Below are 24782 nucleotides of genomic sequence, written 5' to 3' on the forward strand. Positions count from 1 at the left end.
CGGTTGGGAGTTATGCAAGATTTAACCATCAGCACGACGGAACATATATGTATGCCTACGTCCACGTGACTCCACCCCCACCCTCCTATGCACCCTGCATGACCGCATTTTTTGTTTCTTTTTCAAAAGCTTTTTTCTTTTGTCCCGTAGTAGAAGTGGAGGTAAGAAGATCTGATTAAACGTATAGTGGTGGTCGTGATAATGGTGCTGACTAAAGAGTATAGAAGCGCACGCAGAGCGCTATAGAGGGCATCAAAGAGCTTAGCCCTTTTTGTGCCAGGGACTTTGGACAGTGTGTACAACGCTATGGGGTTTTCTGTGCAAATCGGTATTCAAAGTTCACACAGGGTTAATATGAGAAGGTGGTGAGGGTGATGAGGAAAAAAGAGGGGAAAAAAGAAAAAAAGGATAAAGTCAAGTGAAAATATTACTTTAGGAAAAGAATGATTACGCCCGTGGTGTCATATTTTTTTTTCGGGGGGGGGGGGGGGGACTGTCGAAGATGGGGTAATGTAGACCTCTTGACCCGCATGAGCTTTTTCACGGTGTAGCAGCAAATTCATGAATTAGCATGGACCAAACGGATGAGTGGTATTCTTGGAATTGTGGTATTGTTATGGTGCACGGGCATCAGGTCAGAACAGACCTTTTGGCTGAATCATGTGCCGTGCTGAAATAAATCAATGAAATGAAATGAAAATGTGATAGTTTTAAAAAAAGTCTCTTGTTAAACATAACAAATGTTGATTCTTGCCCTAATAGGAAAAATATTCTTGCGTGTAATGGCCATGTGTAGTGATGTGTGTGAGAGTGTTTCTATATGTGCGTGCGTGTTTCTATGCAGAAGTCTATGTCAATTTTCAATGCACGGTATGATTTGTAAAATGAATATTGTACTGCATGTTTAAACTAGAAAAGCACTCCGAGAGCGCAGACCTCCGCCAAGCAGTTACTTTCCATTGATGATCTTGCTCTTCCATAATATGGAGATCAGTGATTTCCACCCACTAAAAAATTGCCCGAGATCCCCAATATAGAAGCCTTTGAGGCGAGTCCCCAACTGGGGCATACCCAAAGTGGGGTGCGTATATTTGTCGTTTGGGAGTTGGGAGTCGAAGGACTTGTCCATTGCAAATAAACTTTCTGCTCAGGCGTGACAAACCTGGAGGCCAAGCCAGGGTTTGATGACTCCAGCAGCTGTCGTATTACGTAAGAGCATGATAAGGATATCTGCCTGTGGCAGACCATTCAAAGTGAACTCAATTTTCTCTATCCTTTCTAAAGTTTTCAATTTTATATTCTATTGAGAAATTCTATGGTCATCCATTTTACATTTCGAACGAAAAAAATTGACCCGTAAATAACGAAAATACAGGAATAAGAAGGAGAGCATTGCTAGTTTGCCGGTGCTGACAATTGTGCTATTTGGCAGTGAGTTACAACGGGGAGGTGAGACTACCTCCCTGGTTACAATCAGCCTGCTGACTGGATCATTGAGAAAGCAGCTGTCGTATTACGTAAGAGCATGATAAGGATATCTGCCTGTGGCAGACCATTCAAAGGAATTTTCTCTATCCTTTCTAAAGTTTTCAGTTTTATATTCTATTGAGAAATTCTATGGTCATCCATTTTACATTTCGAACGAAAAAAATCGACCCGTAAATAACGAAAATACAGGAATAAGAAGGAGAGCATTGCCAGTTTGCCGGTGCTGACAATGTGCTATTTGGCAGTGAGTTACAACGGGGAGGTGAGACTACCTCCCTGGTTACAATCAGCCTGCTGACTGGATCATTGAGAAAGAGAGAGAGAGGGAGAGAGAGAGAGAGGGGGGGGGGGGGGGAGCGAGGGGGAGAGAGGGAGGGAGAGGGGGGAGAGATGGGGGATGGAGAAGGGGAGAGCAAAATGGAATGACAATAGTTCCGGTCACTACAGTACAGGCATGCTCTGTCTGCATACGCTGAATGTCGACACTCACACACACACACGTACACACACACACGCACCATGGAGCTACATGGCCCATGCCAAAACCAAAACAATCTGTTACGTCATAAACCCTCAGATGCGCGGCGCGCCTCGCCCTTGCAGAAACTAGGGCACGCACTTTAGTGCGCGCATGCAAACCTCAAATCGATACGCCCAGCCTGAACTCCCAAGTTCATTGACCCTACCTGCCAAAATATCAAAAATCCTTAATAAATTTCCCCAAAATTTTCGGATCATTACCAAAAGTTAATCGTTTGGTACTTGTGTCATTCTCAACCTTTCCTGCAAGTTTCATCCCAATCCGTTCAATACTTTTTGAGTTATTTTGCGCACAGACAAACGAACGAACGAACGAACGAACAAACAAACCAACGGTAACGAAAACATAACCTCCTGCCTTGGCGGAGGTAAAAAAGAATATGATTTAGCAGCAGAATAGGGAAGAAACGAAGGTAATAAAACGGAGGCAGAACATATAGGTCACGTATTATAAAGCTTCTATACTATAGTAATCCTGTTGTTTAATTGCTCCCTGAAATGGTCGCTGTTGGACTCCATGGTGCAATGGCTAAAATGAAATAAATGATTATGATGGCATTTGCTCCTTGTGATATTAATTAACAACTACTAGTATGCTTTTGTTGTTCCCCCATCGAGGTGGAGAAAATGCTATGGATATTACACCGGAGATGGCACCGTCAGGATAAAGACAGAAATCTTTTCCCTTTCAGAAACCATAACGAAGAGTAATTTTTCACTGTGCAAGATGTTATACTATTTTGAATGTTTTCATTTTTTTCTCTTTCTTCTTTGTTCTCTATACATTTTTCTAAAGAGATGGTACAGTATTGGTAGAGATGATAATTGAGCTTTTAACTTTTTGCGAGATACCAAGAAAGCACTTATGGAATAGTACAGAGCATACCATTTTAAGTGGAATTCAAAGTTTATTTGATAGAAATCGGGTTTTGAATGACTGAAAAATCCAAAAACAAAGTAAAACAAAGCGATCGTAATGAAAGGTAGGTCCAGCACTTTATTTGAATCGCTCTGTATTGGATATCTGAACTATTAATTTTAAAAACCAATTTTCATCACGTAAACGTTGAGTTCCTTATGGAATTACGTGCTCTGTTATATTTCATAAGAGGTGTCCCATTATCTCACCTAAAATGTTAGAAACCTGAAATTAGGTCTCGACCAAAAGTATACGATCCCTTTAATTGAACCTTGAACAACTCTAATTAGTAGAGAAGCTGGATACACGTTAATGTCTATTCATATCGCAAACAAACCGACAGGCAGTTGGCCAATCAAAATGCATATAGAAGGATCAACTGGGCAATCACTCTTGATATCTCGAACAACCCTGGAAGCAGTTTAATGCCATGAAGATCAAATATCAGTTGTACCAATAAGCTTGCAGTGTCTTATTTCACATGTGTCATAATGTTTTTTTTTTGTTTTGTTTTTTTAGTTTCTGTATTAGTCGGATATTGCTGCAGCACAATTATGTTACGGCTGTGAGGTGGCTCAGTCGGAAGCACGAAGTGTTACGCCCAACATAGATGCTATTTTATTATACCCATCCTGCAAACTCGGCTCATTGTGCCATACGAACAGCAGCAGCAGCAGTAGCAGCAGCAGAAGAAGAAGAAGCATTATATTGTTGATAAAGAGGCTCATGTTTGAAGACACCACCGAGTTTCTATGCCTGCAGTCATGTCTCGAAAACTATTTTTGCTTTGCTTTGTCGTCACTGTCGGTTTGATTTTGACGAACCTCCCTGGCTCCAGTGCAGGGGCGTGCGGCTGCCCTCCGCTCTGGACTGCTTTTCAAGGCATGTGCTACAGGTAACAGTGATTCCGGGGTTATATCTAAGATACATATTCTTTGTCCTTTTGTAAGTGCTATGGTTGTGGGTCCCTCTTTATCTCAGAGGCCTCTCTTTTCCAGCAATTTTGTGAATAATGTCACAACTTTTGACATAATCTTTGACAACAATGACACGTTGAAAGATATTATTCAGGGCTCAGATGTGAGTTTCTTCAGTTTGTCTCCCTCTACCAATTAAACTTGTTAAGATCACAACTGCTGATCTGTAAATTAACAACATTTCGGAAATTGGAACTGGGGGACTCGAACCTGTCAGCTATCATGCTTTCAGGGCAGCGACACTACCACCAGGCTGCGAGTCCAAGTTACTGGTTCCTTTTTTCCGACATGTTTATCCACTTTACAAAGTTATAATTTATTTCGACCACTTCTTTTTTTTTATCGCAATATGATTACTATAAAGTTCCTCAACTATAGTCTTTTCACGTACAATGTTCTGTTTACCCTATTCTATGTTATCAAAGGAAATGAAATGTATTATGTTTTGTCGAAATGTGAAATAACCCTTGAAATTGAAAATTGAAATTTGTTTAGAATCACAAATGAAAAAAAAAAACACGTCAAAGGCATAGAAAGACAAGACATTTAGGTGGGTCAGATGCAGACCTCCCATTCTTTCTGACTGAAAAATATGGATGATTTGGTTCAAAAGTAGGAAAGAAAGAGCAGTTTCCAGAGGAGTGTGTAGTAAAATTATCAAGAAAAATAGAAACTCCTGTTGAAACAAGAGCTGGGAATGGTCAAAATTCAAATATTCTTTCCTACCATAAGTCAACATGGTTGAGAGGTCTTCATATTATATCCTTTATGTGCAATAGAGTCCTATAAAGAGAGTTTCGGGATAACACTTCGTGGTATGGACCTTCTAGGAACTGAAAAGAAGAATAACATGACAGTTAAGTGGAGAATGGAAAAGAATGTGTAATCCTGTACTAATAAAGAAAAAAAAAATCATTGTTACGATTACAATGAAATGACAAAAGGGACAATTGAGAGATGTAGTGAAGATAAATGAGTGGACAGTTGAAGATGGGTATTTATTGGTTTTTGGTTGTGATTAGTTCCAAGTAGAACTAGTGTATACTGTTTATCCAGTAGAGTGTACATTTCACCACAACAAGCTTCCCTAATCACAACAACCTGCAAGTTACATGGCTAGCTGTAGATGCAGGAAGTACCTGTGGATCACCAGCTCGAGACGAGAGGCTGGGTGGGTGGGTGGGTGGGGGGTATATCGCTGACGTTAAACCGTCCAAACCCTCAAACTTTGCATTTTACTGAGTTTGTGCATATTTGCTGGAGCTTACCAGGGAAACATTTCCCAATGTTGGAGAGGCAGAACATTGTGTGTTCATAACTTTTATTTAGAAAGGTGACAATTATCTCAGGATTTGGTGGGTTAACAACTTAAATTGAGATGATGTGGAAAAGTGTATCACATCATCTTTATCAACCGCTCACCACACAATGGGTCTCGGAGTAACGACGTCAACACCATATCATGCATCGTATATTGCACCTTAACTGATTTTAAACATTAACCTCTCCAGACTTTATTCAATAAATCATTTTCGTAGCATACTAGAATTCCACGCATACCTATTCTAGTTAATGTGTATCCCTAAAACAAGAAAGGTTGTCAGGGGCTTGACAAACTAATGAAACAAATTACGCTTTGGAAGGTTATCGAAATTCATTGGGTATTCACAATACGGGATGTGAAATTGATTTTGTTAATTTTGTTTTGTTTTGTTTTTTTACTCATAGGTCCTCAGAAGAAGAAGAAAAGAACACCTATGAATTTGAATACAATACATAGAGACAGTCCCAACCTTTTGCTTGACTCACAGTTTATTACAAATCATTAGAAAATGTGATGCAGTAATTTTTCTATACAGCAAATACTCATGTACAAACTTTTGTTTTTAATTACTACATGATGATATCAAAATGATGAAAAAAAAAAAAAAACCCGTTATTGATGCAGGTACTTTTCAGTAGCAAGTGTGACGTGGGATGAGGCCGAAAGACAGTGCCAGTCATTTACGAAACCATGCTGGGACGAGGGCGCCACCACCGGTCAGCTAGGTCACCTTGTGTCCATTCACTCCCAGGAGGAGATGGATTTCCTCATCACTCTCTTCGACTCCATACGAAACAAACGGGTATGTATAATCAATGAGATTCAACAGATAGAGTGACAACAATAATTATTCCCGTTGTGCTCTATGAAATAATTGATTTGTTGACGATGAAAGGTGAGGAATCAATAGATTTCCCAAGGAAAGAAAAAAAACCGATTAAGAATGTGCTGCATATGCAGAGTCAAAATGATAAATTTTCACAAAAGCAATTTGCAATTTGCGATTTTAATAATATTATTGTCTTTCTTTCTTTCATTCATTCATTCATTCCTTACTGTTCTTTAACCTTCAAATCAACAGTTCTCCAGTAAATACCTGGCCTGGATTGGACTGAATGATAAAGCGAATGAGGGTTCCTTCGTCTGGAGTGACGGTTCGGATTTTAATTACACCTTCTGGAGCGCAGACCAACCAAACAACTATAATGATGCGCAGGACTGCGTGAATTTTGGTCTAGAATTTGATTTTATGTGGAACGATGCGGGCTGTGAACCTGCTGGTGATTGGATCGTTGAAGGTTATTTCTGCAAGCTAGGACAATGGGTTTAACTTATAGGACCTTATTTTCAGTTATATTTTACCTTCTGGTGCTAGAGCGGGCGATAGAAATTTTGCGCAAATGTTCGCAAGATTATTTGGTAATACTTTATGAGACATTGTTGTTATTACTAATTTTTCCTCTTTTAAAGTTCTGAGGCATTTATAAAATAGACTTTAAAAGTTTGAAGAACTTGTTCGATAAATCGGAAGCTCTATGTATAGATTTATGGAATTTACTGGTCTTTAGCAGAGAAACCAATACTCTGATAAACCGAAACAAATAATACTGTAAACAAGAATGATGACATGGGGCATCACATATTAAAAAAACATGTAGCAACGTAATTCCATTTCAATACCTCTCACTTTACAATAACTTGTCTCGACTGTGTTGAATTCATCCGTGCTTTTTTCTTCTTCTTTTTCCCCTTGAGTCCCCGCTCAGGCATTCTTACGGTGAAGCTGGACATGTATGTCTTCATCTTTGTTTATTGTGATTTGTCATGAATGTTGACATTTTTTTTTTCTCATCCCAGTTGAGAAATTCTGACCCTCGTTATAACCATTACATAGTTGTCCAAATGTGAAATTCTGAAAATCATCCTGAGTTCAATTTTCAAGCATTTTTACCATGGGGAGCAGTGATTTAAAGGAACAAACTGTTTAAAGGGGAAGGCTAGTAACTGATCAGTGGGAATCAGTGCGTATGCTGGGGGATGATTGTTCCTAATAACATTTGATGCATATCTATATTTTTATCACTTGTAAATGCCGAAAAGTGGCTTTAATTAATCACACAATTATCATGTTGTTGAATGGACGCATAAATTTGCACAAGTTGTGAAGAGATTACTGTCCCATTTAACAGTTTCCTATATCGTATGCCAAACACTGGGGCAGGATTCTTTCACTATCACTATCATCGTAATTATTAACATCATATTCATCGCTGCCACCGGTATGCTATTAGAATAATGCCTATTTATTATGGTGTTGTTAATACAGTGTATGCAATAGCGTAGGATATTGTTGTTCAGTTTCCTTGCTGCTCTTGTTCGTCGGATTTCGTTGTGATACATCGAGTGCCATGTAATGACGGATGCACGTCGTTGCTATGAAGGTTTGCTAATCCGAAAATAAAAGAAGTCTCCTTATTCCGAAGGGTAGTCATTCAATCCGAAAATGAAAAAATGTAATAAGGTTCGTGATTTCAAACGTTCGTTATTACACATCGTCTTTACATTAAAGAACAAGTCCACCTTCATATACATGTGGATTGAGTGAATGCATCAAGGTACACAAGCCGTAGTAGTCTTCTTATCCAGCAGTGACTGCGCAGAAGCTTCACAAATTCGTACTTTTGAACGGATTGTCTGATTGTCCTCAAACTTTCACTAATGCGGTCTGCTAATGTTGCTGCATTCACTCAATCCACATGTCTATGAAGGTGGACTTGTCCTTTAAAAGATTTTTCCGTTTGATGTGATTTTTTTGTCTGTGTGTTTGTGTTCGTGCCCGTTTGTGTGTGTTTGTTTGTGTGTGTATGTGTGTGTGTATATATATATATATATATATATATATATATATATACATATATATACAGTATGTATATGTGTGTGTATATGTATAGATATATATATATATATATATATATATATATAATAATGTGTGTGTGTGTGTGTGTGTGTTTATGTATACCATGAATTTCAATGGTATGTGCGTCTATATTAAGAGGATAACGATTAATCTCTCAAATGATCTTGTTGTTTGTTTGTTTTTTCTTGCTGAGATGAGATACCACTCGGCTTACCATGACATCACCATGCTTGTGATCAATTAGTACCAGCGGCGAAGTCCGAATCGCAAAGGCAACGAGGAGTCAAACAATCAAACAAGAGAATCATACGGCATCATGAATAGTACTCGATACTGTCGCATCACTTAGACCATGCTCAGACACACGCGCAACATACTCTTACCCACATGCACATGCAAATCATAGTAATTTGAACTCTTTACGAGTAATCTTTGGTAACTAAAAACTCCTGGTAGTCCTCTTCATACAGCGCCAGGATATTTGTTATGTACATATAAATACAAAAATACACACAACAAAGGGGCTTAACCCAAGCTAACAGCAGTATGTTTACCTGAGTACTGGTTCGTCTTATCACGTTAAATGATCATGACGATGATTATGATGATGATGATGATGATGATGATAATAATAATGATAACAATAATAATGATAATAATGATAATAATAATAATGACGATAATAATAATGATAATAATAAAAAACACCAGGGATAAACATTCATCGTTTCCAGTCCAACTCCCAAACAAGTGGCAAAAGAATGTATGACCACCGTACAAAAAAGTCACAAGGAATTTAATAGTTGGCATCAATCCTTTGAAATACGTTTCTAAATTTGACAGACGAGTTTAGCGATCGTCATAACACTCCTTTATAGCGATTGTCATGAAATAAAAGTTTCCTTCTGTAATTGCAAGGACAAAGTGAACACTTTATTTGACAGTAAACTCCAAAGCGAAAATTCTCACTGTAAACATGTGAAGAGATGGGTTTTTCTTACTTGTCTTACTTTAAATAAAATCCCAGTGGGATTTAGGAATATATGCTAGTGTTAACGAGTAATATACAATTGTATATCTGAAGTCCACAAATCTTTGATTCAAAACCTGACCTTTCGGAAACAACACAAATACTATATTTCCCACCTATCTAAATACTATTGTGGTTTCTTAGTTACAATGTGGTAAACAGAGTGTTGATAATGACATCATTTGGTATACGAATCTAGTGAAATAATTCATTTGTTGTACTTTAACAGGAATGGATATCAAAGTATGAAACTCATCAGTGTTATTTCTAGAATTTATGTGTTAGATGAAATTGAGAGCGAGAGGGATGGCCATCTCCTTTTTCTTGATCATTGATACTGTTTTCAAAATCAAAATTGAGTAGGAAAACTCCGACAATGGACAATAAATCGACGTCACCGCAGACATAAAAAATCCCCCGACACTTTACATACATACTTGGGGATTAGCCTTGAAAGGTTGGCCTTGGCCTATGTTGATTCCTCCACTTCACTGCAAAGTCTATGTACTATCCATTTTTTATTTACCATTATGATATAATATGATGTGATGTACAATGTAATCGTCTTTTTTTACCTCAGATTTGTGTAAATAAATTGAATGGAATTGAATACATCACGATAACACTTGCTTTAAAGATAACATGGACTCCACGTTCACTCTATAGATCCAAAGATTCACAACAGGGACTTGTATGAATGATCTTCTTTCATTTTCTTTTACCGGATCATAGGATAGACCGAAAAAAAAAATTCTGGTTTTGTATTAGCGAGCGATGAATTTGAAATTTTTAAAACTTTTCACAACTTCACAGTCATCCACACAATTTGAGAACGTAACGAAACATGCACTTTTTCTTTTCTTTTCTTCTCAGATCTGAGTTCATTATTCATGTCTCGAATGCGATATTCATTGCAATCGATTTGAGCTTTTTATGTGACTATGAAGACATTGCCTCTGATTTACACGATTTTCTTGGTATCCGTGAGAAGCGAGAAATACTTCATGAATATTGCACATAATTATGAATACAGAATTACCATTGGCACAAGGTGAATTCTAGCGTAAAACCAACGTAGCATCACTGTTTTGTTCTGTTTTTTTTTTAATTCAAAGCATCACACAGAGCTGTTGCATGGTTCTGAGAGTCTTGGGGGGGGGGGGGGTAGTTGTCAAACGAGGTTTTGACAACTTAACTCCCATCCTCTCTTTACACACTATTTTTTTTTGTGGGGGTTAAATATTTATACGGTAAGGTGAATATCATGATAATTTGCGCGATGTTATTGTTTTAATTTTACAGGAAACGCAGTAACTGAACGATCGGCATGATGATCAGAGAGTCTGTACATCCCTTGCTGCAGCTGTAATCGCGTGTTCATTGTTAAAGAAGATTCATTCATTTTATTCATTTCATTTCAATTCATTTGAGACGAAATTATGAAATATGAAATTTGCAAGGAAACAAAATAAAAAATTGTCTTTTGCATATATTCAATGAGATTTAAATGCACGTCATTTGTTTACAGTGAGACAAAGCACACCTTTATATAAAGAAATACATGGGCAAACTGTAACTGAATCGTAAGAAAGAAACGAAGTCAGAAATGGGGGAGACTGCTAAAAAGCCTAGCTTGTAGAATGCAGTCCCCTCGTGAGTTAAATTGTAGTAAAAATCAAACGAAGCGATACGACATATTCCTTGGGAAACAGAGCATAAAACATAAACGCACACAAACGCACACAAAGACAGAAACAAAGCAGCTCACTAACATTCGCGTGGAAAATAGACAGGAGGTCAAAGGTCAGAAAGGACTGGAAGAGAAGGGAGGTCAGGGAAAGGATCAAAGGAGGAAGGGTCAAGGGTCGATACCAAAGCATAGGCCTAGGAGACTACAGACTTACCGAGATATGTATTATAGGAATAGTGTGTCATAACGACTATGAAGAAAAAAAAATGCTAAACAAAGATATGAATTAGCGGCTTCCAAAGATACAAATCCCCAGTAATAAAAGAATTACTGAAAATTTTCTTTAATTTCAAAGGAAAGGTGCTAAAGCTTAGTAATTTTATGCTACTATCAAGAGGGATTCCAGAATTTAGGTCCGACAAATGAGATTAAAGATTTTGTATTAGACAGTCACGATAGTGGTAAATGAAATTCATTAGATCGTCAGGTGGAATATGAATGTAGGCCCACAGTTTTATTAGGAATCAAACAAAAAAGGAAGGGGATGATCGGTTTGTATATAAATGTCCTAAAAAAAAATACAAATCCTTAATTTTTCAACTATTCATTTGATGAGATTGATGGGCAATATGATCCACTCGACCTGCAATTTTGAAGTCACACACTCCTAAAGCAAGAGCTCTAGGCTATGGGGTTCATCTACTTTCTCTTCTAAGTAAATCAAAAGTTACACAATAATGTTACAGTCATCAAAGTTATTCCCTACGATGGAAACCGGTCCCAAACAACTTAACGCAGCTGGTCTTTTCACGAAGGTTGTATAGCGACGCGTCGCCACAGAGCTAATTGAAGGAGTACGTTAAATGTCTGACATTTAGGCTTACTTTAGCAAACAACACAAAAAATCGTAAAAAGATATAGGTCTTAAGGGTCAATTTCGTACTTTTTCAGACCAATTCCTAATTGCTGCATTCAATTTAGCACAATTTAGCCTACATGGCATGTTTGGTATTTCAATTTTATACATTTTTCATCCAATTTCATTTTGGAGCTTTCAAATTACATTTAACATCATTCAAATCAGCCTTTTTCAGTTCAAATTCGTAAGACAAGCACCATTTTGCTATTAATCGTTCATTCAATTTAGCAGGATATAGTCACGTGATCACGAATACGCTGTGCTCTTTCATTCGAATTCATTCTTTAGCATCCAATTTCGCATTTACTGCAGTCAATTTAGCAGACACGTTTATGCTTTTATTCTTTTTTTTTCGTTTTCATTCATCATAGGTATTGTTTGCAAGCATCATGACATTTCATATTTTCGTATTCATTCTTTATTCTGATTTCACCTTTGCAACAGTACTTTCATAATAGGTGTATATGTTTATAATGTTCGATAGCATTATTTCATTCACAGATACATTAATCTTAACTTTGTTTTGACATTAGCTGGGAGAAAGAGGTCTCAATTTACATCGTGATTATTTCCATCATCTGCATGTTTCATTATTTTCATTTGGTGGGTGCTATTTTGCGTTAATCATCATTAGTTTTAAAGTTCTTGGATCAGTTCTAGCCATCAATTTGTCAAGGTTATTACCCTCAAATGCTTCTATGATTCTTTCCCTGTCTTCTTGAGAGATACGCCTGTATATAACTCGTGCTGCCATGACTGGACATAAGAAAGTGAAGTGATTTGTGGTGCTGGTGCGTGTATAGTTCTGATAACATGTATGAAAGAAGAGGGGCGTTACAGATCAACAAACTTGAGTTATTTAGGGTCAAAGATGTCTTTACAATATACTCAACACTGTGTGGATAAAATAAAAATTCACATCAAAATGCGTATAAATCAGTGTTCTCACCTTTTCAAAATAGAAATAACATTACGCCAATTTGAATGAACATATTTGGAATTTGACTGCCAATACGCGAAATTGAATGACTGATATACCATTTTCCGCCAGTGCTGGCGAATTTAAATGACTGAAGAGCACGTGCCAATTTGAATGCCCGTTTTAAGAATTCGAAAGACACATGTGCGAATTTCATTGATCAAAATGCTAAATTGAACGAACAAGACCCCGTTTACAGCGCGGGGCTGGGACGAGCCGCGGTCGAGCCTAGCCTCAATTGCGGGGCCGAGCCCCGCAATTTTGTCCGTTTACACTGCCGGGCTCGGCCGCGCTTTTAATTCAAACCTTTCAATATTTTGTCGTAGTGGCGCTCTGCTTGTAAACAAATGCAATTTGGTATAGTCTGGTTGTCAGACCCTTTGCCAAATGGATTCCGTGGCGACGAAGTCGCTGTTCGGGTAAAGGCCTTTGCCGAAGGAAAAAATCCTTTGCAGGACAAAACCACCTTAAACTATACTAGCCTTCGACATTGAGGGGGTTAATATCCTGAATAGCGAAAAAGTACGGGCAGAGGGTTTGGAAGCCAGACTAAAATTGGCCTCGCATTTGGCCTAGTTTGCGTTTACACTGAGAAAAGGCCGGGCTCGGCCGCGGTTCGGCCGCGGCCGAGACCACCTCCAGAGCGTGGCCAAATGCGAGGCCAAAATAGGCCTCGCATTTACACCGAAATGAAGATGGCTTCGCACTGTAAACGGGGTCCATCTACAGAGCGAGGTCAAATGCGAGGCCAATTTTGGTCCCGCATTTGGCCTTTTGCGTGTTTACACTGAAGCGGGGCCGGGCCGAGCTGCGGCCTCGCCTCGCACTGTAAATGGGGTCCAAGTTGCAATTTTGAATGACAGAATGTTCAGTGACGATGATTTCCGCTAAATTGAATGAACCTTTTATCAAACGGACTGACAAAAGTGCGAAATTGGCCGGGAAAACCTAGAGTAAGAATTGTCTTGTGCCATAAGATAAATAAAGCTACAAGATCCGGGAAATGTTTAGAAAAAAATCATAGTCATAGACGACCAGATGTTGATGAAATCATGATTTGCGATACTACCTTGTTGTCATCACGTCACAAAAACATAGGCAACATTACCTTAATTGGCATTTTGATAAAAATACCCCGTTTTCCATTAGATATACAAATTGCCATGCTTACATTTAACTCTCAAGACTGCCAGATATACAATTAATACTAATTAATAATAATAAGGGTAGGAAACAAATTGTTGCTCCTGAGGGTTGATAATGATTATGATAATGAAAAAGATCATTGTGTGTTTTCTTGTTGAAGGCTTGAAGTGACCTTGTAATCAGTTTCTTATTAAAAAAAACGACTCGTAAATATTATAGGTCAACGATTAATTAAGACTTACATTGCTGATAGAAGTGTACCAGTGTACTCTCTAAAAAAAATCGAGTGAAAATTTTCACTCTAAAAAGAGTGAATACAAAAAAGAGTGAATTTCGAGTGAAATTGGAGTGAATTTTGAGTGAAAATGCTCATTTTCACTCATTTTAGAGTGATCTCAGGGATCACTCCAAAATCTTCGAGTGATCCCTGAGGTCACTCCAAAATGAGTGAAAATGAGCATTTTCACTCAAAATTCACTCCAATTTCACTCGAAATTCACTCTTTTTTGTATTCACTCTTTTTAGAGTGAAAATTTTCACTCGATTTTTTTTTAGAGAGTATCCTTCAAGAGACGGATTTTAACTAGGAATACAAGTCAACAGCACTTCACCGGTGTCTGCATTCTGGTAAGCACCTAATATTTATTGATTGATTGAGTAGTACTTAATTTGTTAAGTAGTAACAGTGTAAGGCCAACCGAAGTTCGAAAGGGTATACTGGAGCGGTCGTTACACTTAGCGCAGTTGCCAATTCAATGAATTTATCAATTCAATGGGCCGAATGCATAAAACAAGCAATTGCTTGTAGGCAATTGCTTCAAGCAAAAGCACAAGCTCGTCTAGAAAAAAGGTCTGGCTCAAGCAATTGCTTAAATCCATATGCATAATCTTTTGCTTATGCCAATACCTTTTGCTTGTCCCGCACAAGCAATTGCTTGCGTTTTCAACAAAAGGGACGTCACGCCTGTGCGAACACAAGAACAAAGGCGAGTGTGGCAGCATGTATATGAAAGGGCATGTGTGTGTGGAAACATTTCCTGACATAGCAGAAGAGCTATGAAATGCACACACAGACACATACACACACATCTATACACACACGTATTACTGGCTGATTCCCACGTGCAGCTTACAGCACTGCCCGGATCTGCCAGATCGCACGTGGAGAGAGGTCTCCTCGTTCTCCACCGAAGTCAGACATCCTACCTGTTTTTCATCACATTTTGCGTGCTAACCACTGGACATTCCCGTTGTTGAAATGAAAAAGTTTCTTACACAACTTATGAGTAATTTCTTGTAGATTTATACCACTCCTTCACAAGTGTGGTCTTTCTTTCATAAATATGAAAATGATACTTGAAAGGGAACGTTCCGGTTAAGCAAAAGCTCAAGCTCATTTTACAGAGCTTGGCAAATCGCAAGCAATTGCTAGCAAGAACAAGCAAAAGGTATGTTTTATGCATACGTTTTTAAGTAAATGGTTGGTCTCTAAGCAATTGCTTGAGGTCAGCAAGCAATTGCTTGTGCTTGCTAGCAAAAGCTTCTGCTTGCATGCAATTGCTTGTTTTTATGCATACGGATTCGAGTAAAAGGCTAGCACAAGCAATTGCTAGCGTTTATGCATTCGGCCCATCGAATTCATCAATTCATCTACCGCGACTCGAGCTGAAGTTTTGTCTCAAATGCTGGTATCAAAAAGAAAAGTAGTTCTATCCAAGCATTGGGCAAGGAGATAATTATCAGCATGGGTGATAGACAATTGCAACCCTGCACCACAACTCCAACAAAAAGTTGCCTGACATGGATTTTTTTCAGAAGGGCAGATTCTAAAAGAGCAGACTCTAAGCTTTAATATGATATACAGTAACTCAATTTAGATGGACTCTCCTATAATAACCCTTCTAAATCTTGGAAAGAAAGCACATTCTCTGGAAAAGTGTGAACTGAGAAACCCGCTCTTTCAGAAAATATGAAAAGTCAAGTTCGGCTAGGCTGACCCATTTCACTTATTTTCAGTCCTATAACGCAAAATCAGTGTGTGCGACTTTATGTTCGTTTTGAGGTGCACGGTCACATATTAGAATCTGCTCTGAACTAAAAAGGGTAAGAATAATGACAACAATAATACCGCGTGTTGCTCCTGAGGGTTGTTTTCTTCTTCGAATTGGTATTTATGGGATTAAATATCACAAAATGGGGGAATAACCATTTTAACTATACTTGTTCCGTTCACGACAGTTTGAGAAAGAATATGAGTGACATATAAAATTGTATGCGTGTCTTATGTTCTTCTATTTTTCCTCCCCGAACGAGTACTGACCTTGTGATGGATTTTGGGACAACTCAACAGCAAACCTAAGGCGGAAAATGATAGACCACCGGAAGCGGCTGAATTAAATGAAAAAAAAAAAATACATGGCTGATAGACAAGGATAGAAGCGTATACCCTTGTATCCCTCAAGAGACGGATTTGACCAGGATGTTTACACTTCACGACTGTTTACATGCTATTGAGCTTCAAATTGATCGATTGAGTGGTAGAAGTAGATATGGTAGTAGAGCGCTGTCGTACATTGTTAAGTAGCAAAGGTGCAAAGCTACTCGAAGTTCAAAGGAATATGCGGGTGCGGTTTCTACCCCTTTGCACAGAGTGAGTTGACAAATTATAATATGTATTTCCTGATTTCCTGCTTGTCAAACTAAAGTTTTGTCCCAAATGTTTACATGGCAGTTTCTATCCATGCATAGAATAATGAGAAATTAATAACGAGTTATACAAGACTCAACCATCAGCATGGAGAATAACCTTCTTAAATCAAGAAGGACACTTTTTCTTATTCAGAACTTTCTTTCCTGTTCTGCTGTAGAAGTTGGAAGTGCGATGTAATAACTTTGCTTGTAGTGGTGGTAGTAATAACAGTAGTGGTAGAGGAAGGAGCACTGTAGCTTGTTTGCAAATGTGACTCTGCACCTCAAAACAAACAAAAAGTCGCCAGACATGAAGTTTTAGTTAAGACCATATTCTGAAAGAGCAGACTTTAAGCTTTAAAATGGTGTATAATTCAAATCAAATGGACTCTCCTAACCTATCTGAATATTGGAAAGAAAGCACAAACTCAGGAAAAGTGTGAACTGAGAAAAGGGGCTCTGAAGTACAGTGTCTATTCAAGCGCTTAATCTTTACCAAACCGTGCTGGCTGTGCGATGAATGGGACAAAAAACAGGAGGTAAGCCACCAGAGTGACAACAATGAAGGGATTATCAGATTAAAATGAAATTAAGCATGCCTCATTAACACATTCTGTGCATAATTAGTGCCAACTTTCAAAGCAGTAGCACTATCCTTTCAAAAGTTATTAGAGTTGAAAGTGAAGAGTGTGGACAAGGTTTTTCAGAAATGAAAAAGGGATTCTAAAGACACACCTTATCACACTGTTCTACCAAAAATGTTTGAGATAAACTGCTTAAAAAACACACTTTTCTACCAGTTTCATTATACCAAATTTTAGCATAATATAAAAAAAAGACCCGCTCTTTCAGAAAACATGAAAAAGTCAAGTTCAGCTAGGTTGACCCATTTCACTTATTTTCAGTCCTCACGCAAAATCAGTGTGTGCGACTTTATGTTCGTTTTGAGGTGCACGGTCACAAATAGTAGCGGCGGTAGCGGTACTAGCATCAAAGATTACATTTTTTTTCAGGTTGTGGAAGTTCCCCCCGAATCTTTTACTTTTTGTGCGTAATTATCCCCTTTCAAAATCATACGCAAAAGGCTTCAATTTTGGCCATTCGAAATACCAACTGGAATGGAAGTTTTCCAAAGTTAGGGTTCAGTGGCGGATCGGGGGGGGGGGGGGCGTGCTCACCGGGCGCGCCCCTCCTTATTTTTAAGTTAATTAGCCTCATTATTGCACGGCTTTATTTAGCATGAAGTTTACATTCACAACTGTGCGTTTCATGCATTCATGAAAATGGGCATCCCGTCGGGAGTGTTCCAAAGATGTAGACTGCAATTTTATCTCTTACTTAATTTTGCTTTATACAAAGAATCAAACATCAATAAGGAAACAAAACGACAAAACACTCTTCCAAAACGGAATGAAATTTAAGAGAGGTACGGTACCTCAAATTCTTAGTTTTCTGGAAAAGATGTTACAGTCCTCTTTATTTAATAGCCCTAACTTTTAGCTGCAATGTTGATGTTATCACTCTTCAAGTCTAATTTTGGACCTGCACGCAAATCTTCACTAAAATATGAACTGAAAAACAAAACACCTGTAGCCACTCGCACCAGTGTACTTTGTTATTGTTGTGTAGGAATAAGCTTGCACTGGTGACTTCTTAAGGGGAAAGGCTGGAGTATGGAATCATCACATGACCAGTCTTGCGTTTGCTACTGATATCACTTCGGCGAAAACATTCGAATCCTTGATATTCCACAGTTTTTGTTTTTATTTGTAAGCTATGATACTTAATCATATATCTCTATCACGGTGTGGAATTCCTTCTTTGATTAAGTAAATCTACTCGGACATAAAAATAAACTCTTCAAATGTTTATGTGTTCAAATGTTCAAATGTTCATAGTATCTAGATATATCATGCTATATCCTGTTTTCTCAGACTACAACCATGGATATCAGCAGCATCATCACTATCATCCGATTATAACCGGTATCTTTCCCTTCTGTTTTTTTTTTTTCTTCTTCATACTACAACTGATATCGACAGGAAAAAAACGAATACTTGTCAGGGAATCAAAAAAGATAATTTTAGGAAAGGTGAAAATTTTATTGATTACTTACCTGCTTTGTCAGATTTTATCCATGGCTATCAGCGGCATTATTACTCTCATCCGATTATTAGCCGTATCTAAACCTCTTTTCTTATTTTGTTTTTACTACAATGGAAAGCGACGCTGAAAAAAAATGAATGCGTGTCAGGGAATCAAAAACAATAATTTAAGGAAAAGCGAACATTTTACTGATCATTTACCAATATTTTCAATTTCTTTACAATGAAAATATCAGATATTTAGAAATTGACAAAGAAGTTTTATAGAAAGGAGCATTAATTGTATTTGTTGATCTAGCTAATGAAGATTGGTTTAATGTTTTGGAAGAAAATGATGTTGATAAATTTAATAGTTGTATGATAGAATATCATTTGTTCAAAACGAGTAGCAGAGAAGTAACCTTAAATGCCCATAGATTATACTCGAAGAATTTTACGTTAACTTCATACGCCATCTAAACTTTATCAATCTCATGTTTTTTAATCTATCCCAACAAAACTTTAGGATACAAATAATATCGTAGTAATCTTAAAAGTGTGAAAAGAACATTAAAAAATAAAGAAATGAAAATTGCAGGAGGAAATGTAAATGGAATATAGAATATCGTAAAAGAAAATGATAAATGAAAGTGAATTTAGTTATAATTTAGAAAAATTGAATATTAATGAAAAAGAAATTACTAACCAGTCAAACTTCATAAGCTCTTAATTATTTCTTTACAAATGTCGGTCTTAATCTAGCTGTCAAGATAAAGTTGTGATAAGAATCTTCTCTCCGAACCTAAGTAAAACATAATAAGCCCTGCATGTAGTACAAGTCTACATTATTTTTGATGGCGTAAGAACTAAGATTTAATATACTCTGCCCTTACTGCAGATCTTTAATCCTTCATGCCCTGTACGTTGTCCTTTTTCACTGAAAATATTACAGTTGCTTCATACTGAAGTGACAAATTATTGTCCTGTCGCAATTATATCACGTCATCACAATATACCGATCTGCTTTCATATCTTGATTTTTTTTTTATCTGTGTCCATGAGAAAGTCGCATCACAGAGATGAAAGGAAGACAAAATGAGAATAAACATTGACAAATAGAGACTGACGGGATGAACAAAAATTGACAGCAAATGCATAACACGTCTCAAGACGCCATCACTTCATATCCAACACAAGAATATGACAAAGGTAATAAGATGTGATATTTGATTATAGAAGGACACTTGAATTCAAGCAGTGTCAAATTTGAAAGGAAAATAACACCAAAATACTGTAATTATTGAAAATATACTTTGTTGGATGGAGAATAGAATTGAATTGAATGAAATTAATGTTCAATCCTATTCCAAGTATCAAATCAATTTAAACGTAATTCATTAAGAGGTTTTTAGTATCTTCAATAAATGCTGACAAATTAGAACACGTCAGCTGAGTTTGAGGGAGATCGGACAGTCCGTCCTAATGTTCCGAAATTCGAAAATTTGGTTTTAGCACCATGCACCCTCATCGCTGGATGAGACGGCTTTAGCAATTTGTGACGTTACAGTGGTGGAATGTAACAACATCAAGACTTTTTTGTTTGTTTTTAATGTTCACTTTCCCTCGTAAATGACAGTTAAAGTTCAAGGTGATATTATCCCTCTACGGTCTAAAGTTGGAGCCAATGCTGAGTTGAGTTGAGTTGAGTTGAGTTTATTAACAACATACATATGAATATGATAACATGAAATTCCATAGGGTAAGATACAATAATATGAAAATGTTTTATGAGAATACATTGATTTTGTACTGCAAGCATACATTTTGCATACTTATATATATCTTACATAAGAATACATGTGGTATAATAGATTTAGTTTCGTTGTGATACATTTATCACTGAAAAGGCAAAGAGTATGAATAAGTATGTAATGTAGACATACGCATAGACAAAGGTTCTGAAAAAATAGAAAAATAGAAAAACAGAAGATAATGTTGTTAAAGGGGGAACCAAAAGTTAGCACAAGTGCTAGTCGAAAATGGTTCTCCCATTATAGCTACATGTATATTTAAGCTGCTTATTGCAAGGTCTACTCTTTTAAAGTAAACTGTACTATAAAAGTACATTAAACTAAACACTGAATATACTTTTCATCACTAAACTTCATTTGACAAGTGATTTTTTAGGTTTCTTCGAAATGAAGATCTTGTTCTTTCCTCTTGAACATTTTTGGGCAAACTATTCCAAAAATTTGCCCCGACGAAAGATATAGAAAATGTGCCATGTGTCGTTTTACATTTCGGGAGTCTAAGCATGGAATGATCTTTGCCTCTAGTCCTGTACGCATGATGCATTGGCTCATAATATTGCGTTACAGAATGTGGTAAATGTCCCTTGTGCAGATCATAATTATGCAAAGTTGACATTGCAAGCTTATGCAGGTCAAAAACATCTAACACTCCTACTGGTGAATAATGGCCTAGAACTTGTTCTTAAGGGGAAAAATGTAATTGCTCTCATGGCCATTTTTTTTGTGCTAAAAATATACAATTTAAGTGGCTTCTGTAGGTACTTCCCCATTTCCATAATGTGTGTGTGTGTGCGGCTCTAAATGTTGATTATTCTATCACTTGGACGTAACAAATCATTGTAGACGCCGTATTCAGAGATGGTGGCATAATCATTATAATCAATACAATTAAAATTCATATAACTATTTTGAACAAAATTTCTGATTTTTTTTCCCTCATGCTTCACTGATGTGCTCTTTTAACATCTCTGCATTCGCTGAAGACACACATAATCATGCAGAGGGAATTGAGGGCAGTGCGAACGGTTGCTGGCTACAGAAGGGAATCGTTAATTATGGTATTCCACACATTTTACCCGAGGGCCTCCATTTGCTCAAACGGTACATGCGTAACAATAGCATTAGCCAGCCCGGAGATCACTCTGGTTATAAACGCAGTAAGATGTTTAATGATCAAAGGGAAACGCAGCAGTGACAGGATTGAAATGATTATTGGGAGACTTCATACTTCTGCCTTTGAACAGAAATCGAGGCAAAATAATAATAATAATAATAATAATAATAATAGTAATAATAATGATAAATAAAAAAAGAATGCAATTCCACAAAAGGACGTTCATCGACTCGCTTGGAGCGAAACTGCAGCGATCAATCTTGCAAGACGATCAAATCAAGTAATTTCGAAAGAGTGCATCGCATAAATGTATAACACTGCACGCGCTCGTGATCGTTGAACCAACGCAGTAATCATAAAGTGGAGTAGAATTAATTTCACACCTTTATGCCTCAAGAGAAAATGACAGGGGATGGGCTTCATTAATGGTCAAGTTGACACTGCCAGGGAAATAACTATATCTATTCTTCTTTTCAAACCAGGACAAGAATAATCTTTACTGTTCTCCAAATGTTCATTTTGTTATTGTTATCTTTTAATGCTTTCGTCTATATTTTTTCCTAACTGCAATTAATTTTGAATTCCTTGTATTTTTCCTTCATCATTTTCCCTTTTCCTTTGTTCAACTATATATGCACAGCTCAAATTAAGGAGATTCCGGATATACGTTTATCAGTATTCATATCGCAAGCAACCCGACCAGTACAGGTAGTTAGCCAATCAAAATTCATATCGACAGGACACAAACAGACAGCTGGCCAATCTCCTTTGATATGGCGAGTAACGAGAAAGATAATTAGCCAATGATGTGATTCTGGCCACGAGGATCAACAGGCAATTCTACTAGAGAGTTATCGATAACTTATTACAGTACAGTACGTGTCTGTGATGCCTTTTTAAAGTTCCTGTTTAAGCGACATATTGTTATAGCAAAAATATTAGGACACTGATTGAATCGGGAGCGTTCAGTCTGGACCTGCGCGTGTTCCGACCCACACGGGACTTTAGATATCCACTACAACAAATCTGGCTCACTGTGACATAGGAGGGGAAGGAAAAGCATATCATTGTTGATAACAAGGCAAATCATTCACAACTTCAACAATTTATTTGTAAGTTCGTATACCCGCAGTCATGTCTCGAAAACTGTTTCTGCTTTGCTTTGCCGTCACTGTCGGTTTGATTTTGCCGAAGCTCCCGGGTTCCTGTGCAGGGGCGTGCGGCTGCCCTCCGCTGTGGACTGGTTTCCAAGGCATGTGCTACAGGTAACAGGTTTATTCTTTGATTTCCGTTTTTGGTTTAATAGTTGTGGGTCTTTCGTTAGATTCAAAAAGTGGCAAATTATTTGTATTCAATGATCAAGCAGCACACCTTACTTGAAAAATTTCTGCAACCCTGCATCAGTATTTTGTCTCTTGGTGTGCTTGTTTGATTTTATATTTGTGTATGTGTGTGTGTTGTATTGTTGTTGCTTTTTTAATTGCTTTTTTTTTTTTTTTTTGGTCTTTTCCTCTTTGTTGGGGGGGGGGGGATGGATAGGGGACTGAGGAGGGGAATAAACAGACGCAGACTGTGCAAAATGAGTCGAAGCAAATGCACAATGATTCATATTCTACAAGGGGTACGGTTGAGGGTTTCGATGAGATGCGGGGGAATTCAATCAAAATGACCGGATTTTTGTGCTAAATTTGGTAGCTCCACTTCAGTTCCCATTCTACATCGCTGAGATATTAGTCAAACTGTCGACACCTAATTATTGTGACAAATATACTTACTAGCTAATAAAACTAACATATTTTGCAGTTTCCTTGTAATTATATAAAATGGGTGCAATCTGAAAGTTTCATGGAAGTGACTGCAAAGATTTTTCTTTCATTGATAGACAAACTCAAAGTAAACAATGCAGGAAACGAACAGAAGGTTTGAAGGGCGAAACCCCGGGTAGAGCTTGATATTCATGTGGTCCTGTTAACGTAGATTAAGAGTCTTATGTAACATCACGTGGAACTGTGCCTTGACGTGCTGTAAGTGACAGAATAGGCCAAGTGAGTGCAGAGAACACAATTAAGATGGGGTGTTCTTCTTAAGAAGGGCTCGACACTAACGGTGGCCCGGTGGCCCGGGGCCACCAAAAACGCACGTCGGGCCACCAAAACACGTTGGATGTTTGCCTTTACTTTTGGAAATAAACAGCGGTAACAATCGGCGTCGTAAGATGCTGAAATAATAGATGTTTGCTTTTAATTTTAGAAATGAATAACGATAATATTCGACTCCGTATGATACTAAAATAAATGTCGGATGTTTGCTTATTCTTTCGGAAATGAATAACGGTAAGATTCAGCTCCGAGCGGTGCTAAAATTAATGTCAGATATTTGTTTTTGCGTTCGGAAATGAATAAGGATAACATTCACTTCCGGAAGATGCTGAAATACATGTCGAATATTTGCCTTTGCGTTCGAAAGTAAATAGCAATAACATTCAGCTCCTGAAGATGCTAAAATAAATGTCAGATGATTGCTTTTAAGTTTGGAAATAAATAACGGTAATATTCTGCTCCGTATGATGCTAAAATAAATAACAGATTGTTACTTTTACATTTGGAAATGATTAACGGTATCAATCGGCCCATTTAGATGCTAACATAAATAGCGGATGTTTGCTTTCACGTTCGGAAATGAATAAGGATAACATTGAGCTCCGTAAGATGTTAAAATGAATGTCGGTTGTTTGCTTTTACATTTGAAAATTATTAACGGTAACGTTCGGCTCCGTAAGGTGCTGAAATACTAGCAACTGTTGGATGATTGCTTTTACAATCAGAATGAATAACGGTAGCTTCGGTTCTTTACAATGCTAAAACAAATGTCGGATGCTTACAAATGTCTGCAAATGCTTCCACTTTCTCATTTCAAACGTAAGTTTTGACCATCTAAATAGGCATCAACCTTTATAATAATCTATAAAGCCTATTTGCTAAATAATAGAACTCAGAATAACGGTAAGATGATTGAATTTTCTATGCATTTATTTTAGACATGGATATCTGTGTCACTTCAGTAATACTTAATATTTATTTTTTTTCTATGTTTAGTGGGACCGATTTCGTTTTTTATGTTTTTCTTATTTGTTGTTGTTGTTGTTGTTTTTTTTTT

The sequence above is a fragment of the Diadema antillarum genome, unplaced genomic scaffold (assembly GCF_040938485.1).
Source record: "Diadema antillarum isolate AM-2024a unplaced genomic scaffold, OU_Dant_1.0 seq00000112_RagTag, whole genome shotgun sequence".
Lineage (NCBI taxonomy): Eukaryota > Metazoa > Echinodermata > Echinoidea > Diadematoida > Diadematidae > Diadema > Diadema antillarum.